The 21338-nt window shown below is 39.8% G+C and overlaps 1 protein-coding gene across 20 annotated transcripts in view; it reads right to left on the bottom strand.

Annotated features, from left to right (window-relative positions):
- Window positions 1-11723, bottom strand: part of SETD5 (SET domain containing 5) — an 85093-nt gene extending 73370 nt beyond the window's left edge. For 6 of the 20 annotated variants that reach the window (XM_045579124.1, XM_045579131.1, XM_045579133.1 and 3 more), the window contains exon 1: window positions 11370-11721. The gene's annotated coding sequence lies outside the window, so the exon portion shown is untranslated. Of the gene's footprint in view, window positions 1-11369 lie in introns of all 20 variants that reach the window. The other 14 variants (XM_045579130.1, XM_036430990.2, XM_045579136.1 and 11 more) reach the window with 6 other exon arrangements.
- Between the last annotated feature and the right edge of the window lie 9615 nt (window positions 11724-21338).

Genomic DNA, 21338 nt, shown 5'->3' with positions numbered 1-21338 from the left:
TTTAAATTTGGCAAATCTTGATATAACCCACAAAACAAAAGGTCTTTGGGGCCTCCCAATTTTTAAGAATAGCTGATCTAGGCAATAAATATCAACAGCTGCTTATCATCCCATAAACAAGTAGATATTAAGTAATTCTCAAGGAAGTACATAGTATTCTTATAAAAGTATACTTGCAGTTGATCTAATCACTATTTACATGAAATATGATGTGTGTGGGTTGTCATCTTATAGAATACTAGGGGTCAGTGCACGAATTCATGCACCTTGAAAGGAACAGTGGGCTGCGAGGTTGTGGTGGGCACAGAAGTAGTTCTCAGCCTATCCTCCACGGCCCCACCCAGCCCCACCTGCCACAGCCCCGCTCTTGACGCTGATGGCAGGGAGTGATTGGGGCCATTGCCAGCAGTGGGTGTGAGCAGAGCCAGCACTGTCAGAAGGTGTGAGCGGGGCTGGCAGAAGTGCTGGCAGGGAGTGAAAAGAGGTGGCTGCTGGCCCCAATTGCCTTAGGAGCAGGGGGAGGTGGAAAAGCCCTGAGGGGTGATCAGGGGCAGCAGCGGGGTGTAAGTGGGACCAGCAGTAAGTGTGAGCACCAGGTGGGACCACAGTGCACAGGAACAAAGAATTTTCAGTAACCACCAGAGGCTTGCCCTGGTGACAGTGACCAACGCCCTGCTCCACCATCCTACCATGGCCAACACTCTCTATGTGGGTCGATGATGCCTGCCATGTTCCACACACTCCCCCTGGTGGTCAGCGCACATTATAGCAACTGGTTGTTCTGCTGTTCGGTCCATTTGCATATTAGGGTTTTATATAGAGAGATGTTAAGTGACACCACGTACATGCAACCTCCAACATCCAAAGAGTAAAACTTTACAATGTAATAAATTCCTTTAATAAGTACATTATATTATATGAAAATGAGAGTGAGAGAACCTATAATTTAGAAAGACTCAAATTTATCAACCAAGTGCAATGTATAGACCTTACCTTGGTTTAAATAAAAAGGAGTCCCCTTTTCTATTCTATTTTGTTGTATTTGGACTTTTCCATAATAAAAAAATTAATCAAATATATATCTATTCCCTCCCTTACCAACTATAAGGAAAAGAAAAAGGCATCCTAAAAAAAAAAAATAAATAACTCATGTAAAAAAGGGGGGTTCAGAGAGGACAAAAGATAAATCCTTGCAGAGAGAATCAGAACTATATAAAAGACAAATAAATGGATTGTTATGTAGTGACAATAAGACTCATGATCTTCTGTAATTAGGCAGGACATATAATTTATGGTCCAATTTAGGACATTTTTGAGAAAAAAAATGCCATTACTAATTATTCAGTAAGCATAAACCAGGGTTATCCCAGGGAAACCAAGACATATGGTCACTCTATCTGTAAAATATTCAATTTTTAAAATTATTTTTACAAAAGATATTCAACACAATCCTTTGGGTAACTACTTTCCACAGGAACACATTCCTAATATTAAGTTTCCAGAAAAACTAAGATATTCTACATAAAAAACCTTTTTGTCTCTTGACTGGTACATAGTTATTTTGTAAAGATGTCCATCCTCTTCTTATTGCTCAGTGTACTCTGCAAACTTCCAGCAATTCTCTTTAATGATAAACTATAAGTGGAAAGTTACACTAACCCAGAACCTTGCTTCTCTAAAAATACATGTCTTCCCACAGGCCCAGTCAGATTCCTATTCAATTTATGAACGGATACTTTATTCCTAGCAACACTTCAAATCTTAATAGCCTAGGGATTAAGTAAGGAAGAGTGAGGTAAAAACATCTGGGTCAGGCCAACCAGCCTAGGCTCCAAAGAAAGAAGAGCTGGCATTATTTCCTATTTGGTCTAAGTGGTATGGCTACAGTAACTTCAGAACTCCATATATATGATATGTCAGCACAATTTTCATTTTTTGGATTTTTAGTAAATATTTTAAATTGCTGTTTATACAATGTGCCATCAATAAGGTAACTATCAATTCAATCTGTGAGTACTTTATGCCACTTGATAAGTTTAAAAACTTTTGCCCTGGTCATCGTTGCCCAGTCAAAGACATGTACCTAGGTTGTGGGTTCAACCCCCACCCCGAAGGTACAGAGGTGGGGGTGAGGGTGGGGATGGGGGTGGAAGGCACCCACCACTCTCTCTAAAAATCAATGGAAAAAATAACCTTGCGCAGGATTAACAAAAAGCTACTTTTAAGATAAAAGTAGCCTAAATATGCAACAATTTGGTACAATGTTAGCCTCATCCTACAATATGCATTTGGCATCATGTCAGTCTACCCTTATTTTGTTCTATTACTAATCTATGACATTAAAGTTCTAATTGCCATAAATAAAATTAAATTTATCTAGCAATAACAAAAATAAAAGGGGACTTCAAAAATTTGGACTAATGCCCAGGCGAAGGGGCTCAGTTGGAGTGTCACACGGTACACCAAAAGGTTGCAGGTTCTATCCCAAGTCAGGGTGTGCACTAGAGGCTTTTCTCACATCAAGGCCCCTGCCCTCTCTCTCTCTGCCTCTAAAGATATTCTCAGGTGAGGATAAAAAATAAAAATAAAAATAAAAAATTGAACTAGCTTCTACATTTTCCTCAGATCTGTTATTTTTAAAAATCATTCCAACTAATATTTTTCAGGTTGTGGGCAACAAAACATTTATTTAACTTGCATGGCTATAGTAGTTTGCGCCATAAAAACTGAGAAAATAAAAATCTATGCATTCATGCAATAATCTAATGCTACATTGAGCATGCAATCAATCATACTGCAGCAACAATCCTCCTTTGTTCTATTTTAAGAGTTTAAACTCTTCTGTCTTTAGAACTAAAATAAAGTTTAAAAAAAATTGCCTAAGTTTCTATCCCAAATATAATCATAATGACCATTTATTTTTTTAAATAATCAGTTCTAACGTGGCTCTTCCCTTTCTGTCTGGTTTCTTTTATTAAAACAAGTTAACTCTCAATGGCCTACATTAATAAAAAGGTACCAAAATGCAGAGGCAGTGTAACTGCCAACAGGTCCTTCCAGGTTCTTCTTTATAAATAAAACCGTCCTTGGATACCAAACAGTTGATTATTAACTACAGATCATCCTCCTTCACAAAGCCAGGAGAACAAAAACTGTATGTGTTGTGGCACGCAGAAGTTGATGAGAGGAGATAGAATTTTTCAACACAGGCCAAAGATCACAACAGGACAAAAATACAAAACCACGAACACAAGGGTGTGTGTGTGTGTGTGTGTGTGTGTGGTGGGGGGAGGAGGGGCGCAGAAAAGAAATCACCTCATATAAAAACGACAAACAATGGGTGCAAATCTAAAACAATGAGATGCATCTTGGATATTTATTAACATGCCAACATTATTAAATATGCTAACATGATACTGAAACAGCCTATTCAGATAATAATTTCTAAGAATTATGAAATAATCCTCTTACTATACTCAGCAACGCACACATTATTAGATTCCTAGATTTTATGAGTCTTCACATTTCAGGAGTGGGAAGGAGAAAATCTCAGCGGCCAAAGGCAACAGTAAAAATGATAAAAATGAAATTCCTTGGTGTTTTTTTTTTTTTTTTTGGGGGGGGAAGGAGTGATGGTAAGGGAAAAAGAACATTAATTATGCAGCTTAAGAAAGAACTCTGAAGAATGAAAAATTTATATTCTAACAATTTCGCCTCCACTACAATAGAGATAAACATAAATAAAGGTTTAATTTTTAACATTATTTTAGTTATAAATCTGAATCACACAAATTAGTAATTCTCAATACAAACTACAGAAGAGTCTCTCTCCCTTCAAGCCAATAATAATAATGCAGTGGCATTTGGCAGTAATAACAACTGCGTGAACAGCCAATGAAAATTAACCTTTCCTTTTTCTATAAAGTTAAGAATCTGAAATGGTTTATCAAGAAAGTAGAAGACACTGAAGTTACAAAGTCTCTTTCACTACTAACTTTTAAGAATAGGAAAATGAACTTCATATTTAAGTACATATCAAAAATCCATAATCATAGTAAAAATCGTATTAAACCATCCAATTTTCCCCTTTTGTCCTAGCTTCTTTCTTTGCTGGGGAGAAGCGTTGTGGAGTAATAGTCGGAAACCAGGTGGAGCAGCTGCAATCACAAGATGAGGCACAGTGCTACACTTTACCTCCATTATAGCCTACTGCTGGCTGGATTTTATTGAAAATGATTAGCTGTTTGGGGAGCCAAAGCAGTTATCCTTTGGGATCAAAATGTGTCCCCCTCTCCACCATACTTTTGCCAGAAACTTTTTAGGTCCTCTGGCCAGATTCAGGTCACAGGAGCAAGTAGAAGCTACAATGAAGACATTTCTAATTATCCGGGAAGTTGGGTATGTGTATGTGTGCAGAGACAATATTTTCCTCAGAGCAAGCAATGTGGGTCTTAGTACATGTAGAGAAAACTGTCTAGAATAGAGGCCAGGGGTTGAATTAGATGGTTTCTATTTTAGTCCCACAAATCTATGGAAATAATCAATGTGAATGAATCTTTATTAACAGAAGGAACAACTACCTTAAATTTCTATGGTGATAGAAAACATAGCCTATTAAGTCTGTTAACATTGTTGCTATTTTACTGATAAAAAAGTTCTAAATGACAATCATAATTAAGCCACTCAAATATCCCTTATCAGACAAAATGTCATTGCTGCCAAGACCAATACATACAGAAATTTAAAGTTAAGTAGGTAACACATGTATCTTTCTTTTACAGAGAGAAAAGATACAAAGTTTGGTATCTTTTGGTATCAAATATTGCTTAATATTACAATGTGCATTAACGGCAGTTTTTAGTTACTCTATTAAGTTAAAACAAACACCTCTTCTTTGCTAACAGTCATAGTCTCTGGATCCATAAGTAAAAATTAGCATTGCAGTGTCCTTACAGTTAAGTCTCCTGCGGTCTGGATAGAAGGGAAAACTTTAAGGCTAGTTTAATAACACTGCAATATAGGTGGCATCTTAATTTAAACAACAGATGTACTCTTGGAAAACTGAGTTCTGACCAATTATTTCTAAATATCAAATTCTCTTAAAATATATTAAGCATTTAAAGTAAATTCAGCATATACTCCTTTATTAAGGAGGAATCCTTTTTAAAATTTATAAACATGTTTTAATATATATATTTTATTGATTTTTTCACAGAAAGGAAGAGAGAGGGATAGAGAGCTAGAAACATCGACGAGAGAGAAACATCAATCAGCTGCCTCCTGCACACTCCCCACTGGGGATGTGCCCGCAACCAAGGTAGATGCCCTTGATCGGAATCGAACCCAGGACCCTTCAGTCCGCAGGCCGAAGCTCTATCCACTGAGACAAACCGGTTTTGGCAAGGAGGAATCCTTTTGCAATCCAAATAATTGCTATTGAATTTTTCTATGAATGCAATTTTTTAATATTTTTTTGTAAAAAAACAACAAAAATACCCCACAACTAATATACATGTAAAAGCATCGACATTTATTTTAAAAGTAACTAAAAATACTGTTCAGGACACTGAGCCTTTTAACATTAATGAAAACTTCAATTGGGCCCAAACTTTGAATATTTCATTATGATTTTGCTTAAAGTTCCACATAACCCACAGATCTCTTCCAACTCTAAGATTCATATTAATTCTAATAACATGGATGCAACCACCACATTTTTAGTTGGGAATTAAGCACAGATGTATCAAACAAGGTAGTGCCAACACCATAAAAGTGGGGGATGGAAAAATCTCGGGAATATCAGGTTCTTCGGGAATCAGGACAAGACTGAAACAGTAAGCAGCCTTTCTTCAGTTAGCATTGTACACGAGGCAAGCCAACATGTAAATGCTGGAGGGTGTTCTCTATATTACTGTTGTAAGACTGGAGGTTAACAATATGCAACTATTTTACAAAGGGAAACAAATTATCTTACCTATTTTGGTCTAATTCCAACTCAAATAAAGACAATGTATATGTTGAAATTTAAGTTTTATTCAGCTATAATATCCTTTTCCATTTCTTAAATGAGAATTCTGCTCTAGAGGCTCCAGAACTGCTCTACTCAGGAAGTGACTTGTATTTAAGAGTGAAGTGCATGGAATTTATTTTCTTTTCATCTACACAAAGCTTTAATTTTTTATTTTTCCTTGGAGGAGAGGATGGGTCTCTACCATATATTCAGGGATATACTAAATTTCAGGTTAACAGTATAAGGTTGGCACAAATTCAATGCTTCAGTAGGAAATACAAATGATTTCTTTAATTGTGTGCCAAAGTGAATAATCTCCCAGGGAAAAGAACCTCCTCCTCCTGTCTTTCCTACCTCCCACCCCTCCCCCACCAACATTGCCTCCCTGCTGTGCAAAGAGCCCTTTGTCCTGCCCCACACTTATCTAGCTGTTTGGCCATATTGACAGGCCAACTAAAGGCATAATAAGGGAGTCAGTATGACATAAGCAGCTGGCAATTTGAAACAAAAATCTTCCTTTCTACTCAGACCAAATCCTGATGCAGAGGTCTCGGGCTCCTCCCATGTTTTCATCTCTTTTTAAAATAGAGCAGCTAGGAATTTGGCATTTTCCCTCAATTAGGTAGCACAACAAAAACTTGATTTCCCAGATAGAAACAAATTCTGTATAAATTCCTATGTCCTTTGCTTTTTGTGTGATTCATAACATAGGTCAAGGACTATTTCCAGCTCTGGGTGTATATACATAACTAACATGACTAAGAAAACGATTATTACTTTAGTTTGCCATCTGAGAATTCTCATGCTATGAAGAAAGGAAGACCACAGAAGAGAAAGCAGTCAGACCAAACCAACAATCGAATGCATGAGGCAAAACTGGCCAAATAACTTTAGTTTTTAAAAAATAGTAAGATCTTATTCCAATAAGCAGAAAATTCCTTTCTCCTGTCTTTATATCAAAGATAGTTAATGTGATCCTTACATTTCTCCCTGAGGTATTCAGCAAACAAAATCAATATGGTGCAAAAACTGAGAGGCAGGATGGGATTACAAATTCCTTGCTCAGTGAGGGCTAGTATAAAGTAGACTGAGATTTAGCTTCATTGTTCTTTTGTTATATTTCAAATTTGCTTCATAAAGTGTTAAAGAGTCTGAGTATATTTAGTAAGAATAAGAGAATTCTCTAAAGTGATGTTTTCTAACAGCTTCTTCCTCCCCCAAGTTACTGGGTATCTTTTACTGGATTTAGACAAATATACAACAGGACACTTTTCAAATGACTCTGGTTTAACAAAATATGTATTGATAAGTGAAAAAAATTATATTCTCTCATCTTTCTAAGTCTTTACAAGAAAAATCAATCACTGCATCAAATGAAAGGTTAAAAATGCCATTTATCACATATTTTGAACTTTTAGCTGTAAGAAAAAGGTACCAATTACTGTCTATCATACTTTTTAAGCCCCTAAATGAATGTTTTAAATCAAATTACAAATAGCAATCATTTTTTAAAAATATACATTATCTCACATATTTTGTAGTCAGAGTAAGCTTTGTCTTAAAATATTCCTATCAAGCTTTAGTTTCCAATACCTGAAACAAATTTTATAAACAAAATTTCAAATTAAACTGACAAATCATCAGAGTGGAACTAGAAGTTATAAGAAAATTATATTCTATTCATGATCCAGTTTCTCATTGATAATATGTACCTAAAAACCATGGACTATCCTTAACTATAGCCTAATGTTTCATAGGTAATTTCAATATGAAGAGGACAAAATAAAAATGGTTTTCTGGACATCTGCATTTTGCCCTATTTTCCTATCCAAAGGCAAAATTAAATGACCATTCTCCCCCAGAGGGCCAGAATAACTTCAGAAAGCATGTAAGTTCCTGGACATAAAAAGATATCAGAAGATATAAAAATTGTCAAGCATACTGATTAAATAAATCCATTGAAAAAGGCCTCTATGATCTTTCAGAAAATAATCACATCAAAATCACAATGGATTTCAAACAACAGAAAACACAAGTGAAAAAAGTGATTATTTTATAAGGTAACTTTAACATATAACTTAAGCTAAAAAACCTATCTAAAATGTTAAATAACCACTATGAGTGAAACCATATTCACCTGATATGGCATCTTTTATATATGATAGTGATAAGATTAAAACCACCTAAAAATATTATCCATGAAAGGTTCCATGGATCACTGAGACAACGCAAGCCACATTTGTGAATGACACAACTCATTTCCGTTCTTTTGGTTCCCTGCCACAAATGCCACACTCATACTATACATTATAGATTTAAGTACATTTACACAAAGCTAAACATGTAAAATTCTAAGGGGAAAAAATATAGCATGCAAGCGCCTTGTGGGGTGGGAAAGAGACAGCCTATCTGTTAAGTACTGTATAAAATTGGTGGTATATTTGTATGGTGCCTCTCCTTCAAGTACTTCCATACTCAATAAACTGTTCTGTTTAATCAAAGATTTTCCTAATGTGCAGTAGCTGTGGGGAGGAGAAACCATATAAGAGGCCATCTTCTCAGGTATCCTGTACACTATTTATTTGATTTCTGAATATTCTTTCTGGTTTGTCACTATGTTTCAGATGGATCACAGCCAACCATACATCCTTGTGGTCTTAGAAGACTATATCCAACACACATATAATGAATTCATTTTATAGGTAAAACTCCAAAGAAATAATTCAATTTGCATAAGTCTATTACTGATAGAGAAATTAAGAGTATACGTCTGAAATTTATATTTACAAGTCATTCTGAAAAGGGCGCTTCTTTTTAGAGTTTAAGATTCCAAATTTAGTAAAATGCTTACAAAACATCTATTCAATAAGGTAAATATGGCCTAACAAATGAAAGAAGACACACAGCAAAATATGAAATGGACTGCAATATTAAAACTCTAATGAAACTTTCAGTCCTATTCAAGCACAAATCCAGACAAAAAGCAAAAATCTGCCAAAACAAAAAGAAAACCACCCCCAAAAACAAACAAAAAAGAAAAACTCTAACTATGATCCAGTTTCCAGATGCTGCTAATATCCATAAATGGGTAGAAGGTTATGAATTCTCATCTCCCCACCAATAAAATGCAAACCAGCTCAGCAATGAAAATTCCCAGGAAAGCAAGGTTTCTTCTTCGTCCTGAAGCAGCTAGCTATTGCCTAGCTCCCTGCAGCCAACAGCATTAATGGACGCTGCACTGCTGTCCTTCCCTAGAGACGGCAGCCAGCACTACTCAAGCTTCTCACGTAGCAACCAGAGTTCCAGAGCCAGCAGCTGCTGCTGCCTTGTATACTCAGTCCTGTGATCCAACCCAAAGAACAACCTTTTCCTTACCCCACCCCCACTCCTTACACATTTTTTTTTTTTTGACCAACGCTCCATGCCAGAAGAGCTGGAATTATGCTTTTAGAAAGAAACAATCCTAAGGTCCTTCCTTTTAGTTTTAAACTAAGGGCCTTTTATTAGAAAAGCCAATATTTACCAAATTCCAGATATCCATTTTAATTAAGCCAGCAATTTAGGGTGAAGATTAAGCTTTAGTCTTGAAAAGGCCAATTTTTCAAGGGCTCTCTTTACAGTCAAATTTAAATTTGCAGCTAGAGACAGAGACTTGTGTTATGCCCTACCAAAGGACATAATTCATTTCTGAATCTTCATGACAGTCTGAGTAAACCTTAAAAACTCTAATCCTGTAACTGACCAGAATTTTTGGCTATAGAAGAAAATGAATGATCCTCCTGAGGAAACTGGAAGAAATCCAATAGAAAAAATTTCCTGGGTTCTTCAAGAGGCCCAGAATATGTGACTATTCTTTGCGTTAGCCCCAGCTCATATTCCACACATCTAAAATTACAACTTATAACTTTTTTTTCATGAGTGGCCTAAAAGCACTAGTGATATAAAATTAACCACCAAGAAATTTTCCCAAATAGGGGGGTACACGAACATGCTCCTGAAAAGCTCATAAATGCTCAATTCAGCTGGATCCCACCCAACCAAAAGTTTTTTGTTGTTGTTGTTGGATCTGCCCAAAAAAAACAAAAAAAAAATCAAAGTATGGTCTTGGTTACAAGTCATTATTTATAAGCAACTCCTTTAGTCAAATGATGAAAGACATTAGCAGGGAACCAGTACTATGAGCAAGGGAGGAAAAGGGAGAAATGAACTAAAATATAGACAAAAGCTCCATGGAACCCCGAGATCTGGGCACGAAGCGAGTCACTGGTGAACACATTGCACAAGTAACATGAGAAAGCAGAAAATGCAGGTCATACATGCACCCCTGACCCAGACCAGCAGGGCTGGCTGCAGCGTCAGGATCCAAGGGAAAGATCAGTTATTCCTCAGAAGGAAGAAGCAAAAGAGCTCCACAGAATAAATTAGCTTGGGGGGGGGGGGGAGAAGCTTTCCCAACAGTTCAACTTTCCCTCTCACGCGATTCACCTACTTAAAAAAACAGGGCTTTTTCCGCCCCCCCCCCCTTTTTTCTCGCCGTCATTCCCTTCGCATCCCTTCGCTTCCACGCTAGGGGGAAGGGGAATCCATAAAGGGTAGTACATTTTTCTGCCTTTAAAGACCTTCTCAAACGATCGCTCTCCACGCCCAAGGCTGGGAAGAACGACACCGTCTGGCTCCACTCCAAGCTCAAACCCTACACATTCAATACTAGGGACTGTTTCGGAGATTACTGGGGCAGAAGCCACTTGGAGAACCCCACCAAATGTGAAGTAGCTGGCGAAAGGGAAACGTCTTGATCGTGGGAAAGGAAGCAATCGTCTGGGGATGGGACCCGAGAACGAGAGAGGGGAAAGGCGTCCGGGAACATTATGAAGAGACAGAGGCCCCCAGAACGATCAGAGTTGTCACCAACCAGGCCGCGCGAACCGGGCTTGTTGGGGTGGGGATGTGGGGAGGGGAGGAGGGGGGAAAAGTATGCCTGTGTCTCTTACGAGGGCAGCCAAGGGCCTAGCCTCAAACCAGAGGTAAACGTGGACTAAGGCAGTTCCCAGGAAAAGGGGTGAAGAGGCGTTGGGGGAGGGGAAGCGTCCTGACCCAGGAAAGACACGAAAAGGGTAGTGGGGTCGACTAGATCACCAAGGGGATCTCTCTCCCTGGGAAAGAGGAATGCAATGGTGTACAGGGGGGGGTGACGAGGGGGGATGAGAAGGGGCAGCATCCTCCTGCTTAAGAGCCCGGGGAGGGCCAGGCCCGAGTCCCCAAAGCGAGCGCGGGGAGACGGGAGGAGGTGACCCTTCCCTCCCTCCCCCGGGGCCCGGTGTGAGGGTAGGTGGTCCCCTCTTTTCTGTCGGACCCTTACCTTATCCCAGGCGCTGCCGGGGCCTGGGCCCGGGCTGCGGCGCACGGCACTCCCGGGAGGCAGGAGGACTCGAGTTAGGCCCAACGCGGCGCCACGGCGTTTCCTGGCCGGGAATGGCCCTTGCCCGTGAGGTGGGGGTGGGGGCAGAAAGGCGGAGCGAGCAAAGGCGGGTGGGGGAAGGGCCAAAGGAAGGGGGGGGGCGGCACTACAATGTTGGCGGACTGGCGGGACTGGGGCTGCGTGAGTCTCTGAGCGCAAGCGGGCGGCGGCCGCCCCTCCCCCGGCGGCTGAGGCGGCGGCGGCGGCAGCGGCGGCGGCAGCAGCAGCTCACTCAGCCGCTGCCCGAGCGGAAACGCCACTGACCGCACGGGGATTACCAGCGCCGGCGCCAGGGGCACCTGGGACACGCCCCCTCCCGCCGCGCCATTGGCCTCTCCGCCCACCGCCCCACACCCATTGGCCAACTTGTTGCCAATCAGCGGAAGCCGCCGGGGCCGCCTAGAGAAGAGGCTGTGCTCTGAGCTCCGGCTCCTCAGAGAGCCTCGGCTAGGTAGGGGAGCGGGACTCTGGTGGGAGGGAGACCGGTGGTCACGGTGGGGGAAACGGGTGGCTTAAGGGGGTCTGACTGGTACTTGGGGGGGGGGGCTGCCTTCTCCCGCGGAACTCGGGCGTATCATGGTTGTTACGCTGGGAGGAAAAGAGGAGGTGAGAGGCAGGCAGGAATGCGGCCCGCCCGGCGGCCCCCGGAGGGGGAGGGAGGAGTGGAAAAGGCTCGAGTCCGGACGGAGCCATTGCTACTGCAAAGGGAGGAGCGCTGTCGGCTCAGCTCTTGTCACTGATTGGCCGCTGCGTCTCCCGCCGCGTGTGAAAACACAAATGGCGTGTTCTGGTTGGAGTAAACGGCCTGTCAGTTACCGGCTCGGGATTGCGCAGCCGCCTAGGGAGTCTCGCATTGCTCTGTGGGTTGGGTGGGTGGGTGGGTGGGTAGGTAGGTGGGGAGAGTCGGACTTACGGGCGCGGTCGGCCTAACGCGGGGTGTGTGCGGGGGCGGGGAGGAGGGTCAGTGAAAGTGGCTCCTTGCGCGGGCGTCCCGCCACCCTCCCCCTCCCATCCTCCCCTTCGCGGGCGAGTCGGTTTACCCGCCGCTTGCCTGATCGCCACATCTGATTGGTTGCTGAGACCGGGGAATGGCTCCTTCCTATTGGCTCAGGTCCCAACTGAGCGGAACCACTGCGCGGGGCGGCGGGGGTGGCGGCAGTTTGGTACGTTCCTCGCGAGGCCCAGCGCCGCAGTGTCTGGCTCCGCGCCCCTGCGCAACGTGGCAGGAAGCGCGCGCCGGAGGTGGGGGCGGGTGGCCCGGCGGAGGCTTCTGGGTGGTGGCAGCGGCTGCGGCTCCGCCCCGGGCACCGTCGCCTAAAAAAGCTACGAGCCCGAACTGCTCCGGGATCGCGGGAGTGAGGAAAGGAGCCGAGCAGGGGGGAAGGGCCGGGAGGGGGGGTGGTAGTGGAGGGGGTTGGTCCTGCTAGTTTGTGGATGGGAGGGGCAAGTTCTCCAAAAGTCGGCGCGAGGTGCTTACCCTGGAGGAGCGGCAGTGGAGGCGGCGGCGCGGAGAGGAGGCCGCGCCCTTCCAGACGGGGGGAGGGGACTGCCGCAATACCTTTCTGGGAGTTTTCTGTTGTCTCCCGTTTAAGGACCGCCCTGGCCTGGAAGAACCCCTCCCTCCACACCCCTCGATCTCGTGATCGCCTCCATGTCGAGTCTCCTTCTAGATTATGGGCGCGATTCTCTTGCCCACGTTTATCCTGGTCCGGGGCGTTGTCCTGCAGGGGTTTGAGCAGATGTAAGATATTGAGGGTGAGCCCAATATCTGTCTTCCTTCCCACAGACTTGAATTTGTGTCACAAAGTAATTATGGAAGGAGTGGAGGAGGAAAATGGAGTTCAGGCATTCACCTGGGACAGATTTTACAAGACTGTGTGTTATTGCTACTTAAAGATCCTTTTTGTAGCTTTTTCCTGGGGATAAAGTGAGAGGCAGACTGAGTTTTGTACTCACCCCAGTAGAAACCCTTACTAAATCATAAGATTTTATCTTGAAATTCTAGGCCCCCTTCCTTGCACCCCCAGGATCAGGCAGGCATCTTAGCAACTCTCACTCATATTTTGAGCCCATTTTCTGTTTGTTGTACTTGCTCATCCAGTCTCCAGACATACCATTGGCTTTCTCTCCTGTTTTGATAGCCCGGTGAGTCATGGAACCAGACAGATTGGTTCCAACGCCAATTAAGGCCACCCAACCTAAGCAGAGGCCTCACTCTTAAACCAGTATTATGTTTTTTTCTCAGCTGGGGTTCTACCCCCAACCTCTAAGTACAGGCAATCTTAACGACTGCTTTACTGAGAATTAGACATGAGATTGAGCAACATATCCTTTTTATTTTTTTTGAATAACTTTTCAGTCCATTCTATGATTTCTGTTCTCTTCGGTTTCTGAGTTCATTTGCCATAATGCTAAGCAGCCTCCAAACCAGTTGTCTTTGCCTCCTGTTACCTCTTCTGATCCATCGTAAATGTTACGGGAACAATTGTTCTAACATTGCTAGAGCATCCAGATGACTGATGTAACTCCTTCACTGGCTCCTAACTACTTACAGGATGAATTCCATCAGCACTGATAAACAAAAGTCCCTCAGTGGGTAATCTCTGTTCTTAACAGCTTTTTCACTTGCTGCATACACCAACACCACTACTTTGTTCATGTCACACTGAATTGATTCCTCTTACCCAAATCATAAATAGTTATACCATTTTGTAGGGTTCTATCTGCTGGAATTCTAACTTTGATCGTCTTGACCACATGTGTCAAACACAAGGCCCGCGGGCCAAATCTGTCCCGCCAGGCCTTGCAATGTGGCCCGCACCGCGCTGTCATCACTGCACTCCGCTGCGTTTCCATCACAATGACAGTTTATGACTGTTCAGTAAACCATTCGGCCCGCGATTTAGGCTGGATTTTAGATTTTGGCCCCTTCTCTGAGTTCGACACCCCTAGTCTTGACCCTTCAAGATTTAAGACTCAGGTATCATCATCTCTGTTATGATCTTGCTTTCTCTGATCTATCACTGTAATAGTGACTCCCTATAAAAAAAAAATAGTGCTTTCTCCTGATCCCATAACAAGCATGTTGAGTCATAGCACTTCTCAGGTTGTTGTCATTGCTTGTTTGAATTCTCTTAACTATTCTGAGCACAGGCTCTTGTTGAGTCTTGTAGTAACACTAAGCTCCTAGTATATTCCTTGATGTGTAGCCAATCCTAAATAACATAGAATGACACGTAGATGTCTTTGTAAAGTTTGATAGATTATTGTGGTCTCTTAAACAGTTCTTTGTGTGCTTGCTAGTGCTCTAGATTAGCACTATGCAATAGAACCTTCTGCAATTATGGAAATGTTATCTATTTGTGCTGACCAATATGGTAACCACTAGCCATATATTAATACTGAACACTGGAAATGTGGCTAATGTGACTAAAGAACTGAATTTTTAATTTTATATATTTTAAATTGTATGGACAGTAGAGTTATAGCCACAAACTTGTGGATTGCAAGATACTTAATATGGATGTTGGTAACTTTCTCTTCATGCTGAGCAGTAAATAAATAAAGTTGGACCTCTGTGGTCCATTTAGTTTGTGTGTGTGTCCGGCTTGTTTTATTTTACCTGTTTCTGTACTTCAGCTGAACCTAGCTGTGAGCTAAATCCTACAAGCCCTTACTAAAAAGAAATCTTCCTTGGACAACAGTGTTGAGAAAACAAGTAGTGACTAGTTTTACTTCAAAAGAGAATGTACAATATAATGAATTTTAGGAAAGTGGGATTTCATGAAACCATAATGGTAATAAGACTATATGTGATGTTAATGAAAACCAGCCTTAAAGTTCAGCCCCCAAGTTTACATTTTTGTAAAAACTTGCATCAGATGAGGCCATTAAGTGTTATAAGTTACAGGAAACATCAAAGTTAAGTTTCATCTTGATGAAGTATAAGTTAATAGATATATTTTAACACTAAAATGCTTTTTGAGTTATGTACTAATATAGTACCTTACAGATTTCAATTATATTTTTTATAGTTTATAGAATATGAGACCCTTAGGATAAGGGTTTTTCAAACTTTCAGTATACAGAATTGACTTGATTCATAATGCAGATCCCCAGTCCCAAGCTCAGAGTTTTCAAATTCATTTGAGACAGGGGAGGTAGGCACCAGAATTGTTTTATTTGCTTCTGATGTTGGCAGCTCCTAAACCACACTAAAAACATCCTGGGGCTATGGTATTCCTATTTATCTGACAAAAAAGACTACAACTTGAGAGACACTTCTCTGATCCAATATGTCCCTAATTTTCCTCAATTGTTTTTTGGAGAATTCTTCCCTTCCAAAAAACTGAATGGGAAAACAGAAAGGTAGTGATAGTTAATAGTTTTGGGAACTTTCAGGTGAGATTTTTTTCTTTTAAAGGGGATGTTAAAATATTTCAAATACTGTGTTTTTGCACATAAAAGTTACATTTTGTTGAATTAACCACTAAAAGCATTCCTCAAGGATATAATTTTTTTTATTTCCAGTACCTGTTTTTTTTATTTGTGAAATTATTTTCCAGATAATAGTTTTAAGTCCACAGAACATAGACACAAGGCTCCTTTTTTGGAGAAACTAGGTCAGACTTAACCTAAGTCTGCTAATATTCTATTCATAAAGGAAACTGATGCCTCATGGTCTCTGAATACAATCTATTCATCTGTCCACCGTTCAACTCTTCCTTAGTTTCCTGTATAAACCACTGTATTTAACCTCTTCCTGTGCTTTACTTCCTTAGGCTTTATAATTTTTTATTAATTTTTTATTTTTTAATAAACCAGCAACCATTCTCCTTTTGAAGTACAGCCATACTATTTTTTCTAGGACAAAAACTAGTAGCACTTAAACTTGCATGAGAGAATTGAAGGTTTTGTACAGGCTTTTAATTTTTTTAGATCTGCAAAATTTGAACTACATAATGTTGCTCCCATATTTTTTTTTATGCATGGAGAAGGTTTAGTACAATTATGGTTTGCAACTGTTAATCCAGAATATGATAGGGATCAGCATCACAAGGCTAAGACTGGTTTGACTGTTTTATGCCAGTCTTAATTGTAGAGCACTTTGTTAGGTCACATCCAGGAGTCTGGTATTTTACTTTGCAGGCTGGAAATCCTTGGTTTTGTTATATTATGTAGGATTTTGTAACATCCTGTTTTATATTGGAGGACATACTTCTACAGAACCTTTTATTTTTTATTTAAGACTTCCCCATTCTTGATGTGGTGAAAAACTGGATTGTTACAGAACTATGTTAGCATTAAATCAAATATTTACATTTATTTTATGTTGGCCAGGGTTAAACCTGATGAATTAATTATTCGGTTTGATGTATACCTTCATAGCAACTAGGTAGACTATTTCTGCCTCTTAGATTATATCTCAAAGTCATGGTTACATGAAATGATACACCTTTACAGCTTTTTTTCCTAGAATTTACAATTATCACTGACCTTTAGTTTGTCCTGGTACTTTTGCTAATTGTTTTCTAACATGTTTTCTATAGAATTTTAAAATTCTATAAATTCTTAAATTTTATAGAATTTCCTTAGGTGGAAGGGTTAGGGTATGAGTATTATATTACTTTATATTACTTAAGATCGAATCTTCCTACTAACAAAAGAAACACATTTTCAGGTCATGCTTTATAAAATGAGTTATTTTACCAGCTAACTAAACCACCCTAGTATATGAATTCTTGTCAATTCAGTTAACACTCCTTACAGCCTTTTTTTCTTTTTACTGACCTTTGGTTAAAATCTCATCCACACTTTTTATTTTTTTAAATCTTAAAATATAATGATTGTAATTTTACCCAGATCCAGATAAAAATCACACTTCATTCATGAAATATCCTTACAACTGTTAGCCCAGACTTCATGATCCCCAAGGACCACCAGGGAGCCGAGTCTGATGCAATAAACAAAAGAGCCTTTTCCATCCTAGCATGGGCTCTTCCCACTCACGCCGACAGCAAGGCTGAAGTTTCACCAAGTCCTGGGGTTTTACTCCGGTGGTGATGCCACTGCTTTGGCTGACCCTGATTGGGCTAGGGTCCAGTTAATGGAGGATAACTCCGCCCTGCCCTCATCCACACTTTTTAGCATGATAAATAATGGCAGCATATTCCAGTGCACACTATAGGCAAAAGCTAATGAAAACAGTTTAGGTGAAGAAATTTAATATTTATTTATTGAGTACCAATTGTGTACTAGATAGTGAACCTCTTTGTCATTATGGTGTGGTGCTGATTTGTAAACCAGAGTTACAGAGTAGGAAACTAAAGGTTAAACAACTTTGCTGTAGACACAAATTAAGGACCAGGAATTCTGGTTTGAATTGCATAAGTCAGTATTCTTTGATGATAGCAGTCTTAAGAAATTTAATCTGGTTGCTGGATACAGGAAGGATTATAAAAGAGAAATTTGAAGACAGGAGTTTCTTTCACAGTAGTACAGACACCAAGTGATAGATCTGGTATAGTGATGGCAATCAAAATGGGAAATAAGTTGACTCAATAACTGACCAAATGCCAATCGCTGAGAGGGAGGAGTCTCATTGCATCACTTCAGGGAACCTTGATGTCTTCAATTCTGCTACTTTGGGTCCCCAACTTGAATGTTATAGCAGCTCTCACAATTGTAATTAAATTAGTTGAGTGAGTGTTGGGTTTTTGTTTTGTTTTTTAAGGTTGTCTTCCTAGTTGCCTAAGCTTGGGGAGGTCTTTTAGGTCAAACAATATTCATAATACTGAGCTGTTATTTACCTCTCACAAGTATGTAAAGGCTACATGATGTGTATTGAAATAGATCATTACTGATGTTAATTGAACAGAGGATATTCTTAAATTTTATAGAATTTCCTTAGGTGGTAGGGTTGGGATATGAATATTTGTTTTTAGGAATTAACTTACTTTTTAGGTTATACCTTCTATCATCCCAGCAACCCTCAGTATTACATAATTATTAATATAAAATCCTTTCATTTTCTTTGTGCCTAAGTATAAACATAAGTACATCCTGTTATGCAAAAGTGCTTTAAGTATTTGCTCAAAACTTCTAAAATTTTAAATTTAACTAAAATTTATTTTAGAATTTAGTAACACAAAATAAACCAATTTATATTCTTATTTAAGAATGGATCATTGATTTAATAAAAAGTAAGATTGTTCAACCCACAGCTTATGTCTAAAAATGCTTTTAAAAAAAGTGAATTTAAGATATTGCAGAGCTCTTATAGGAAGAATCAAGTTCAAATAAACTGTAAGGAAAAGCTACTGAAATAAGTTACTGTAGGACATTGCCTGAAGAAACATAATAGCTGAGAAACAAAAAGCCATATACATTTGCCACTAGTAGATGCAAAGAAAAAATGGTAGCTCTACTTTTTAACAATGACTTGTTTAGGAAATATTTATGTGCAGACATGAACTCTGTTAATTATCTTTGTAGAAGTATACTTAAGCCTTACAAATGGATGAATCTACAAACTTGACTGGGCTTGTTATTTTCGGCTAGTCAGAGACTTTTAAGTGAAAGTTTGGCAACAGAATATATCCTGAAATAGTTGAAATGTTGAATAAAATCTCAAGTTGCCGAAACCGGTTTGGCTCAATAGATAGAACGTCGGTTGGGGATTGAAGGGACTCTGGTTCGATTCTGGTCAAGGGCATGTACCTTGGTTGCAGGCATATCCCCAGTAGGGGGTGTGTAAGAGGCAGCTGATCGATGACTCTCTCATTGATGTTTCTAACTCTCTCTCTCCCTTCCTCTCTGTACAAAATCAATAAAATATATATTTTTAAAAATCTCAAGGTTTATCAGGACATTTTTACATGGTAAAAAGGCAAAGGTGGGTAAAAGCTGTCAGCATCTTGGCATAAATCAAGACAATGACACCAGACTGTACTTATTCTTTTCTGCCATGCATTTGCAGAATACACCCAGGGGTAAAAATAGGAAAATTGCATATAGTACTTCTGCTTCATGCTTAAGGACAGTGGTTTTAAGAAAAAAGCACTCGTGCAGTTTGGAAAGAATGACTCAAATTTTGGTTGTCAGAGTTGGCTATTTGGCAGACATATTTTGGAATATAAAGGAAGTGAGCCTTTCAAGGAAAACAATTGCTGCTTTTAGTGATAAAATTTAAAGTGAAAATTAGAATTTTGGGAAAACTTGTATCCACTACCAGGGAGCTTGACATCTTTCCAGTACATAGTTGTTTTTTTGTGAGATATAGTGATAGTAATATGATTTTTAGATATTAAATAATGAACTGGGTCAACATTTGGGAGATTTATTTTAGTTTATATTAAACTTAGTTAACTAATATTTTCCAAATGACCAATACATGAAATTACTTCCCAAAATGCAAATAAGTAACATATCTCAATCAATTAAATGTGAAAAGAAAAATTCAGCTGCCTTCTATTAAGGCGGACATTTGAGAGAACTGATTTGCAAAAAAAAAGTAAAATAAATCCACTCTAAAAGTAGTTACTTCCATGAAAATGTTAATGTAATGTATTTATTACTAATTTAATTTTTTTAAAAATTTATAATATGGAAAAATGTTAATCAAAGCTATTTATGCTCCTCAGTTTTTAAAAAGGGGTCCTGAGGCCAAAAAGTATGGAAAACAACTTCTTTAGCACATGTACTAGTAAACCCTCAAATGCCTGTAGAATTAACTAGATGGCGTTTAAAAACACACACACACACACAGGAAAAAAAAAAAGATTCCCAGGGTTAAGGCTGGATAACTGGGAGAACAAGTATGCTAGGATCCAGAGAAAATTTTAATGGAGAAAGTTGTTTATGAAAAACAACCATTTCCCTTTCCAGTGAAAATTGCTTTTATCATGAATATATATATCAAATAGCTACAACTTCACAACTGATTAGCAAATATGTTAGCTTTAGTGCCAAATACAAGGGTCAGTGTAGGTCTCTTTAAACAGTGATCATTTTTTTCCTTCATAGAAATCATATTGCACTTTCAAAATTTGGTATAGGAGACCTGTATGTTTCTTTATCTTTTAAAAATGTACCAAGGTACAACAATTGAATGTGATTTTTTTTTCTCATGGAATTTTCAAGCTTTTACCATATCTCCACTGAAATTTCTACATCTGAAATTTTTAGAAAAGGCTATGATGAGAATTAAGAATGTATTACTTTTTCTATGCCTATTTACTTTAGGCACTCTACAGGCCTTTTAAAATTACCCTCCCCCCGTTTTTTTTTCCTCCAGTCTTCAACTTATTTGGTTCTTGCAGTGGAGACCTGAGCTATACTTGACACTGAACATATCAGAATCTACAGTCTTGGCTGTTTCTGGAAAGTCTTACTACCATCCTATATAATAAAAGGCTAATATGCAAATTGACTGAATGGTGGAACAACTTGTTGCTATGCTTTGACCACACTGACCACCAGGCAGCAAATGTTCAATGAGAAGCTACCCCCTGTTGGTCAGTGGGCTCCCACAGGGGAGCGCTGCTTATGGCTGGTGAGTGCAGCGGTGGTGGTGGGAGCCTCCCCCACCTTAGCAGCAGCACTAAGGACCTGTTGGGGGATATCCATCTGCCAGCTAAGGCCCACCCCAGGGAGTGGACATCCTCTAAGGACTGAGAGGCTGCAGGCCAGTCTGAGGGACTCCTTCCCCCAACATCCCCTCCCAATGCATGAAGGTTGTACACCAGGCCTCTATTTTTAAGTGTTTAACAAATGTTTCCTTTTCTCACCACTGTCAGTCTCAAGGAGATAACCATCTTCCTTTCATTTAATTAAAAAGTGTTTATGTTGCTATTGTTCCTTCTAAAATAT

Source organism: Pipistrellus kuhlii, unplaced genomic scaffold, assembly GCF_014108245.1.
Source record: "Pipistrellus kuhlii isolate mPipKuh1 unplaced genomic scaffold, mPipKuh1.p scaffold_m20_p_11, whole genome shotgun sequence".
In the NCBI taxonomy this organism is placed as follows: domain Eukaryota; kingdom Metazoa; phylum Chordata; class Mammalia; order Chiroptera; family Vespertilionidae; genus Pipistrellus; species Pipistrellus kuhlii.
Note: the sequence above shows the minus strand (reverse complement) of the source record. Positions and strands in the feature narration are given on the sequence as shown.